Source organism: Scyliorhinus torazame, chromosome 14 (assembly GCF_047496885.1).
Source record: "Scyliorhinus torazame isolate Kashiwa2021f chromosome 14, sScyTor2.1, whole genome shotgun sequence".
NCBI lineage: Eukaryota > Metazoa > Chordata > Chondrichthyes > Carcharhiniformes > Scyliorhinidae > Scyliorhinus > Scyliorhinus torazame.
In genome coordinates, this window is record NC_092720.1 from 186,905,207 (window position 1) to 186,916,144 (window position 10,938).

Consider the following 10,938-nt stretch of genomic DNA (forward strand, 5'->3'; position numbering starts at 1 on the left):
CAATTTTTGGTTAATGCCTTTTACTCTGGTCGGGAATGTTGCCGCAGATTGAAATATCCAACACTGAACCCCCAACACAGAACTGGACAGAGGATGTGGAACCTTACTGAGATTCTGTTTGTGGATTTACAGTGATATCAATGTGGATTGTACAGTCTGTGTGTGTCTGAGTGTCACTGGACCCACAATGACAAGTGTCTCCTCACAGCCTATACCCACCCCCCGTGCTTCTGGAGTGCCTCACAGTCTCGAGCCACTGTCTGCATTGCCTGGTGAAAACATTTAAAGAATTTGAGTTCAACACAATCTAATTTTCTTCCATTCAATTTTGATAACATTACACACATATCGCTACATATCGACCGAGTGTTGCAGACTGGCACATTCCAAGGTCCAGGACTACATGCTGAGGGATGCACTCAAGCTCAGGGCAGCTGCCGCCAAGGCGCAATGGGGAAAGACCACTGTGTGAGGTCTTACCAGCAAATGTACACCGAGGGGCGGGTAACAGTGTAAACCCCCCTCAGTCTGGGTCATTAACACTCCAATGTATAAAAGAAACATGACAATGTAAATGTTTGAGAAGGAATTGTAACGTAAAGAGCGATATGTGTGTAGTAAGGGAATGTGTAACTCTGATGGAAATGTACAGTCAAGACAATTCGAAATGTTCTGTAATGTTTATGATAGATTTTATGAATAAAGTATATTTTTTGGAAAAAAAAGAAGGTGGTTCGCCCAGGTCGAGGCGAGCCCATTGCACTGCGGGTGTGCTGACGCCTGCGATGTCCCCAAATGTGGGATACTCGACTGCAAAATTTGTGGTAGTGGGGGACTGTGTTTGTGCTCTCCCCTGATTTATAAATTAAAAACAGAATTGTATTTTCTTGCTATGTTTCAGTTTCGTCCGTCATGTACAGTTTGTGCATTTCACCACTTTGCAGTTGTCATTTATCGTCAATGCATGTTAAGCATCTTTTCTCCCAGCAAATGTCCATCCACAATTATTTTCTCCATTGCTTTATCACCGGACAATTATTCTTTCTCCGCATACTTCAATACTCTGCCTGCAATTGACCCACAACTTGCACAACTACATTTTGCCCAGCCATTTACCCACGCAATTCTCTCCCTGCTATTTTACTTTGTGGTCTGCAAATTCCAGCACCAATTTCATTCCCGCAATTGATACACTCCCCGGACTCCTTCCAGCATCTGGATAAGGGAGGGAAAAACTTACCTGGCAGGGGTGAAACCACGATCACTTGGCTAAGAGGATTTTGATGTCGATCGTAGATTGGAGAACACGGGGGGTTTAAAGTCGTCGAAGAGGAAACGTTTAGCGCTCTGCTGCTATTGGTGGATCTACATGCTGGTCTAAGCCTCTGGTTTAGGCCTAACGCCGATACAGTTTAGACTCGACGTGTGAGCTATGGCTGCAGCTAGATCCCGACTACCAGGCTGGGGAGTGCGAAACACTGTCCGAGTCACAGCGAAGAAGTCAGAAGGGGAGTCACCTGTGGTCTGCAATTTCTTCGTGAAGCGGGTGCTGCTCGAGTGCTGCGGGTTTCAAGCACCAGATATCTTCTGCTTGTAAGACTTCCCAACAATGAATATTTTGACGTCAACTTCAAGAGTGTCGTAGTTTGCATCAAATTCTTGAACGTGTTCAAGGAAAAAGGTAACCAGAGCCCCCTGTCTATCCTGACTGTGGAGCCTCTGTTTACGCTACCGTCACAGCAAAGCCGGGTTGTTACACTGCACACGTAAAACCCCCACGTCCCCATGGATGTTAAAAGGACAGCATAAGGATTACTTAGTGTTGTATTCTTTGGGGGTTGTATTTGAATTGATGGTTGCTAAGATGTTCACTGTATCTTTTAAAAAGGTTAACTTGAGTTCATGGAATAAACATTGTTTTACTTTAAAAAATACTTTTCCATTTCTGCTGTACCACACCTGTAGAGTGGGCCGTGTGCTCCCCATACCACAATCTATTAAAAGTTGTGGGTCAGGTGAACTCCATGATACACTTTGGGGTTCTTTAAACCCTGGCCCATAACACTTAATAAAGGTATTTTTAATAGAGAGTCTCCACATGCGTGTGACCCATCCTCAGCTCAGGCCCTGCCCCCATCCAACCATATATCTTAAACATTGGACATTCAAGCTGTTACTACGGACATTAAATCATATTTTGTTGATAAACCACAAACCTGGCTTTAGGAAATTGCTCAGTTGGGGAGATAAGACACAGGGATGGCAATACACTAAATAGGAACAGATATGTATAAAAACAGACAGATTTGCAGAATCAGTACTCACTCTGTCTCCTGCCGAGAGTGCAGTTAAAGTTCTGTTCCTCAGCCTGCGTCAAAGACCATTGTGGTTTTTGTGAGTAAGTTTCTATTAAACGTCTTAGCAATGTGTCAGAAATTGATATGAGATACTTTAGGATTTTCCATGTTTAGATTTGTCCTTCTCTTAGAGGTTAGTTTGTTCGCAGATAACAAAGGACTGTTAACTGATTTATATTTTTAACAGACAACAAATGACTGTTTTAGTTGTTTAAGGCACAGAAGAGTAACCTTCCTCTCATGAGAGGAATTCAGAGTCTTTGGTGGCTTAGCCTGAGGTAGGCTTGTAAGATAATCCCTACATGTCCTGGAACACCTAAACCGCTCACACCCTCCGAAAGAACACACCACACCCCACCTAAGCCTACTCCCCTACCCTATCCCTGAAACCCCAGATAACCTGCACATGTTTGGACAGTTAAGGGGCAATTTAGCATGGCCAATCCACCTACCCTGCACACTTTTGTATTGGTAGCATTCATGTCACAAGTGCCAGGCAATGACCATCTACATACATACATACAATTTACAGTGCACAAGGAGGCCATCGAAAGAGCACCCTACCCAAGGTCAACACCCTATCCCCATAACCCAGTAACCCCACCCAACACGAAGGGCAACTTTGGACACTAAGGGCAATTTATTATGGCCAATCCAACTAACCTGCACATCTTTTGGACAGTGGGAGGAAACCGGAGCACCCGGAGGAAACCCACGCACACACGGGGAGGATGTGCAGACTCCGCACAGACAGTTACCCAAGCTGGAATCGAACCTGGGACCCTGGAGCTGTGAAGCAATTGTGCTATCCACAATGCTACCGTGCTGCCCCTCATCTCTGATGAGGGAGAATCCAACCATCTTCCCTTGACATTTCACAGCAATTCCACCACTTCAATATCCCCACCGTCAACAGCCTGGGGTCAGCATTAACCAGACACTTAACTGGACCGGCCATATAAATATTATGACCACAAGAGCAGGTCAGAAGCTTCTGCAGTGAGTAACTCACTCCCTTCTTCAGGATTTGACTCAGTCTATGAAAGGGATGAAAACGGTTAAAAAATACTTTGCGAAACCCATCCACTTTAATTTCACACACACATGTGCATGGAGGTTAATGCCTTGAGAACAGCCATTTTTTTCTAGACAGGGAGACTTAATGCTATTACTTTAAAAATTAATTCAGAGTATTCTTTTCCAATTAAGGGGCAATTTAGCGTTGCCAATCCACCTACCCTGCACATCTTTTGAGTTGTGGGTGTGAGACCCACGCAGACACGGGGAGAATGTGCAAACTCCACATGGACAGTGACCCAGGGCTGAGATCGAACCCGGGTCCTCGGCGCCGTGAGGCAGTAGTGCTAACCACTGTGCCACCATGCCCCTCTCAATACAAAATCTTATCACAAAATGAATGTCCCATGGAGGAATGACTAGGTTAATTCGATCATTTTAGCATCACAGCGCCCTCTTGGATTGTAAGGGCTCACTCTCACAACTGGATCAATTCACCACGCTCCAAATTATTCTAAGACTTGGGCAAGCGACAGCATGTACCTCAAAGCACTGGGGAAGTCCCAGCAGCAGGACCTTCACAAGATCCTCCAAATCCGGTGACAGGGAAGTGATCGAACAACAGTGTCCTCTTGTAAGCCAACATGCCCAGCATCGTGGCACTAATCACTCAAAACAAACTCTACCACGTGGGACATGTCATCCATATGCCTGACACCAAACATCTGAAGCAATGTTTCTATTTGGAACTGTAGGAGGAGATTCTCAGGGAGGGCAGAGGAAAGGCTTCAGCGATGTCCTCAAAGCCGTCACTGTTAAACATCCCCGCGACTCACAGGAGTCCTTGACTGACCAAAATGGACAAGGCTCACTCGGCACGTCACTACACACATTGAGAGACTTCATCAGAACACGCGAGATGAAGCTGATGAGTCGGAGACAGCCCAGAAAACTCAAAACAGCCCATCCACCCAATCCTTTAAGCACCACCTGCCACACATTTGGCAGAGTCTGCGGATCACGTACTGGACGTATCCACCTGTTCAGCTCAGTACTCTGGACAGCTGGTTTGTGATGCAGAGCGAGGCCAGCAGCGCGGGTTCAATCCCTACACTGCCTGAGGTTATTCATGAAGGCCCCGCCTTCTCAACCTTGCCCCTCACCTGTGGCGTGGTGATTCTCAGGTGAAATCACCACCAGTCAGCTCTCCCCCTCAAAGGGGAAAGCAGCATAGTGTCAACTGGGTCTATGGTGACTTTACACTGAACCCACCATGTCACCCACTTCTGCACTTTGAATAACGTTTTATCATAACAAACAACAATTCACATAATTGGAGTTGGAGTATATTTTGTAGGTATTTATTCGAGGTGACAAATGGTGAAGTCACATGGGATCAGGGGTGAGCTGGCAAGATGGATACAGAACTGGCTAGGTCATAGAAGGCAGAGAGTAGCAATGGAAGGATGCTTTTCGAATTGGAGGGCTGTGACCAATGGTGTTCCACAGGGATCAGTGCTGGGACCTTTGCTGTTCATCGTATATATAAATGATTTGGAGGAAAATGTATCTGGTCTGATTAGTAAGTTTGCAGACGACACCAAGGTTGGTTGAATTGCGGATAGCGATGAGGACTGTCAGAGGATACAGCAGGATTTAGATTGTTTGGAGACTTGGGCGGAGAGATGGCAGATGGAGTTTAATCCGGACAAATGTGAGGTAATGCATTTTGGAAGGTCTAATGCAGGTAGGGAATATACAGTGAATGGTAGAACCCTCAAGTGTATTGACAGTCAGAGAGATCTTGGTGTACAGGTCCACAGGTCACTGAAAGGGGCAACACAGGTGGAGAAGGTAGTCAAGAAGGCATACGGCATGCTTGCCTTCATTGGCCAGGGCATTGAGTTTAAGAATTGGCAAGTCATGTTGCAGCTGTATAGAACCTTAGTTAGGCCACACTTGGAGAAAAGTGTTCAATTCTGGTCGCCACACTACCAGAAGGGTGCAGAAGAGAGAGTGCAGAAGAAATTTACCAGGATGTTGCCTGGTATGGAGGGCATTAGCTATGAGGAGCGGTTGAATAAGCTGAGTTTGTTCTCACTGGAACAACGGAGGTTGAGGGGCAACCTGATAGAGGTCTCCAAAATTATGAGGGGCATAGACAGAGTGGATAGTCAGAGGCGTTATCCCAGGGTAGAGGGGTCAATTACAAGGGGGCATAGGTTTAAGGTGCGAGGGGCAAGGTTTAGAGTAGATGTACGAGGCAAGTTTTTTACACAGAGAGTAGTGGGTGCCTGGAACTCGCTGCCGGAGGAGGTGGTGGAAGTAGGGACGATAGTGACATTTAAGGGACATCTTGACAAATACATGAATAGAATGGGAATAGAGGGATACGGACCCAGGAAGTGTAGAAGAAGATTGTAGTTTAGTCGGGCAGCATGGTCAGCACGGGCTTGGAGGGCCGAAGGGTCTGTTCCTGTGCTGTACTTTTCTTTGTTCTTTGTTTGTTCTTTGTAGTAGTGGAAGGGTGTAATTACAATAAGGAAACTCTACAGAAACAGTTTTCATTATAAATGGTGACACAGGGCAGCACAATGGCACAGTGGTTAGCACTGCTGCCTCACGACGCTGTGGTCCCAGGTTCGATCCCGGCTCTGGGTCATTGTCCGTGTGGAGTTTGCACATTCTCCCCGTATTTGCGTGAGTTTCACCCCACAGCCCAAAGATGTGCAGGGTAGGTGGATTGGCCAGGCTAAATTGCCCCTTAATTGGAAAAAAAATGAACTGGATACTCTAAATTTATTTAAAAAGTAAATGGTGACATAGAAGCTTTTCACAGATATGCGTGTGGTCATCATTTTGTAGACATTAATCTGCAGATATATCTACAATGAGCAGTTGTATCTGTAAACCAAATAATATTATTTGTATATGACGGCATCTGAGGCTTTACTTAGACTAATCTATTTTGCACGTGAGAGTATTCTGAAGCTATGGTACAGTGGTGTTGAAATAAACCAGTTCCTTTAAGTCTAGCTGCAGTAAATAGAAGTTCTCAAGGTCAATTCAAGGTTATTTTTTGTTGCAGAGGGAACTTTGCAGATGGGGCAATGCTTACAAATTTCCAGTTCCTGGTTCAAAGGAATCAATATAAAATTAGATATTTTAGCATGTGCGAGGTTTGAAGTGTGATGTATACATGCAATGTGGCCACTTTAACACAGAGTACAGGTAATTGCCTCAGCATCCTGGCGTTTTTCCTTCAGGGAAGGAACACTTACCTAACATCAGCAGGGCTGATGGTCTGGAGTTGGCTTTCATCAAGAAGGTACAACACACTGCCACCAATAATGTTCAACACATCTGCATTTAACACTCCAGATGCGTCCAAGTATCTTGAAACAATGGCTTTTCTCTAAACATTAGAAGAACAGAATGTTAAGAGAATGACAAGTCATCTTCTATCAAAGAGAATTTCATATGACAAGAATTTCAGCATGTTTCATTTTTAATTTACATTTTTGGCAGTATATAAGTCTGTTATTAATATTGTTTCGGGCTGTCAGTGCCAGAGTGTACTTTAGTTATGACTCTCGGGCTGGAATTCTCCAGCCATTGAGATTCCCTTTTACCGCTGGCAGTGCATTTCCACCTGGCGGCATTGCACGGCTTAAATGGAAAATCCCGTTGACAAATGATGGGAAGAGAGAATCTTGCCACCAGCTGTGCAGCTGAGAAACACGCGGCTGGTGGACTGGAGAATCCCGCCCTCTGTTAGCATTACTACAGTAGTAATCAATAGTTGTAGAATAGAGACCTCCTCTAAGCTGTTCCAGTGTCTTCTAACCCTAATCTCAAAGCAGCATTATTAAGAGAGCATTTCCATTTCTCTGAGCAGCAGAGCTGGATAGTTTGTTTTGTTGAGATTGCCAACTTACTTCAGTCCAAAGACGTGCAGGTTAGGTGGATTGGCCGTGCTAAATTGCCCTTAGTGTCCAAAAAGGTTAGGAGGGGTTATTGGGTTACGCGGATGGGCTGGAAGTGAGGGCTTAAGTGGGTCGGTGCAGACCCGATGGGCTGAATGGCTTTATTCTGCACTGTATGTTCTATGTTGTTCTATGTGACAATATTCATCTGACAGACAATAGGCATCCGAGGACTCTGTGAGTTCAGATGAGTCTGACTGACATAAGCTGTGAGTCACTACCTCGAACAAAGGATCAGAGGTGAATGCTTGTTTCTGTACAATTTGTTAACATTCATCGCAAAGCATCAGTTCAAAAGCATTTTCGATGACCCGATTAACTTAATGCTCCATATCAAGGCAAGCAGCGGGATTCTCCGTTCATGGAGCAGCACGGTAGCATTGTGGGTAGCACAGTTGCTTCACAGCTCCAGGGTCCCAGGTTTGATTCCGGCTTGGGTCACTGTCTGTGCGGAGTCTGCACATCCTCCCCGTGTGTGCGTGGGTTTCCTCCGGGTGCTCCGGTTTCCTCCCCCAGTCCAAAGATGTGCAGGTTAGGTGGATTGGCCATGATAAATTGCCCTTCGTGTCCAAAATTGCCCTTAGTGTTGGGTGGGGCTACTGGGTTATGGGGATCGGGTGGAGGTGTTGACCTTGGGTAGGGTGCTTTTTCCAAGAGCCGGTGCAGTCTCGATGGGCCATAAATTCTATGTTAATCTATGAGACTAAGTGTTGATGCTGGGGCAGGATTCGTGGACATCCATGACAGTAAAACTGGCGTCACACCTGGACCGATTCAGCGCCCGTTGAGGGGCTGGCACCGGCACCACGTGGCATACAATTGATTCCAATGAGAAACGGTGTGGGATTTGCCAGTTTCGGGATTGACACTCTGGAGGCTGACAAGCTGTAGCCGCATATACACATTACACTCCCCACACACACCATCCCAGCCATCAGGATGGTACTGGGTGAGCTGGAGCGCGCCCATACAGCTGATGGGTCGGCTGGGGCCAGAGGGCACCTAGGGGAGTGCCCTGGGGTGACATCCATACGACCCGTGGCCCTGAGTTCACAGTGGACAGTCAGCGGTGTGCGCAGCTGCATGGCTGCCTCGCAGGCTCCGGCAATGATGTTCTATGCCTGTCCACCCCATCCCCACAACCCACCTCCTGGCCACCCCCCACTACTATCCATGGCCCCGGCAGACGCCCCCTGGCCAGTGGCACAACTGTCAGCAAATTCTGGTGATTTTGGACACTTTCCGTACCCCCTCCCTCTCCCTCAGCAGCCACGGCGCCTGCTTCGCCATTTTTAAAAGCTCAAGTGAACCTCGCCGTCGGGAGTTACGTCCATCGGAGGCGGAGAATCGCGGGGGCCGGGAGAATGCCGGATAGGGCCCGCTAATGATATGCCAGCAGCGTTTACTGTACGTGCGTTCTGGAATGCATTGACGCTGCTTTCGAGGCGCCACAGAAATGCGATTTGGTGTGAATTTGGCGCCCACTGCGATTCCCGCCTCAGATCCGATTCTCTGTCCAATCGCGTTTCCTGACCCTGGCGTCGGCCGATGGAGAATTCCGCTCAATGTTTTTCAGAAAATTAGTCAGGTTGAGTATGAGTTTGGATGTCTGAATTCATTTGCAGATAGAATCCCAGCCTCTCGATGAAATTCCAGCTTTTTTTTTGTAATTGGGAGAACATTTTCAATTCATTCCTCGGAAATGTCAGCGTTTGTTCAGTGATGACATTATGAAGTAAAGTATTGGTACAAACTGTGAAGAATTGAGTAGCAGGTAGGTTAGAGAGAGGGTGACCCCTGGTGGTGACGCCGCAGGCTGCCGCTGTACATTTTGGTGCCAGCAGCTATCAGTAAATTCAGCAGTGAAATATTACGAGGGACTGGCACGCTGGCCATCAGCGAAGAACAGCGCAGACCCGGTGAGGTTTTGGGGTCAGTGAGACTCCAACCTGTGGAGTGAGGTCCAGGTTAGTTACCCCGGGCGGAGCTTGGAACTGAAACCTCTGCAGCAGGGTGGTGAAGAATAGGAAGAGCTCAGCCTTCGCCAGAGCCTCACGGGCGCACACCCTCCGACCTGAAAAACAACAGGGAATGATCAGTTCCACACAAGCACACAGAGGCCACAAAGTTCAAACACCCGACTGATTCTCCGTTCCGAAGTGCGGCCAAGTGCTGACGCCAACAGAGGATCCGTGGAGATCCATGACAGGATAATCAGTGCCACACCCGCAACGATTCTGCTACCGGTGAGGGGTTAGCACCGGCGCCACGTGAAACGTCCGCGGCACCCGGCGAAAATGGTGGGAGAATCGCCGGGTCCGGGCTGGATACGCGCAGGGCTGACAAGCTGCAGCCACGCCTACACTTACACCCCCCACATAGGCACCGATCGCGCCCAAAAAGATGGCGCCGGTTGTGCTGGACCGCGTACCCATCCACCCCGACCCAACAGCCCACCTCCCGGCCACCCCCCCGTACTCCACCCTGGCAAAAGCCCACCCCGGTCAGCAGCGTAACTGTCGGCAACGCATGGCCGTGCTGGACACTGTCCGTACGCCCTCTCTCTCTCCGCGGCCACCATGCCAGGCTCACGACTGTTGAGACCACATGTGCCCGTGCCGTCGGGAATGCGGCCCATCGGAGACGGAGCATCGCCGCTGGGCCCGATAATGAGATGCGAACGCATTGCAATGGTGCCGATTTGGAGGGAGTGGAGCATCGCAATTCAGCGCCAAACCGGTGCCTGCCACGATTTCGGCATCGGGAGCTATTGTCAGCCCAACTGCCGATTTTGGAGTTGGGCAACGGAGAATCCCACCCCCTATTTCTGAAAAAGCCTCCACCATCAACAAACGGCGCGCAATTTAATTTTCAGTCGTGTCACCTGTTCCCCAAGTGAGCATAACAGGAGCAGTTGGGAATCCATTCAACCCTCAAGCCTATTCTGCCATTCATGGCAGTTCTTCGACATCATCTTGGGTGGGTTGCCTCTGGGTGCTCCTGTGTCCTCCCACAACCTAAAGATGTGCGGTTGGGTGGATTGGCCATGCTAAATTGTCCATAGTGCCCAAAGATGTGCAGGGTGGGTCACTGTATAGAACATAAGAACTAGGAGCAGGAGTAGGCCATCTGGCCCCTCGAGCCTGCTCCACCATTCAATGAGATCATGGCTGATCTTTTGTGGACTCAGCTCCACTTTCAGGCCCGAACACCATAACCCTTAATCCCTTTATTCTTCAAAAAACTATCTATCTTTATCTTAAAAACATTTAATGAAGGAGCCTCTACTGCTTCACTGGGCAAGGAATTCCATAGATTCACAACCCTTTGGGTGAAGAAGTTCCTCCTAAACTCAGTCCTAAATCTACTTCCCCTTATTTTGAGGCTAAGCCCCCTAGTTCTGCTTTCACCCGCCAGTGGAAACAACCTGCCCGCATCTATCCTATCTATTCCCTTCATAACCTTATATGTTTCTATAAGATCCCCCCTCATCCTTCTAAATTCCAACGAGTACAGTCCCAGTCTACTCAACCTCTCCTCATAATCCAACCCCTTCAGCTCTGGGATTAACCTAGTGA

The 10,938-nt window shown here is 47.8% G+C and overlaps 1 pseudogene; it reads left to right on the forward strand.

Moving 5' to 3' along the window:
- Positions 1-718: 718 nt before the first annotated feature.
- LOC140390912 (U1 spliceosomal RNA) lies at positions 719-856 on the forward strand (annotated as a pseudogene).
- The last annotated feature ends 10,082 nt before the right edge of the window (positions 857-10,938 follow it).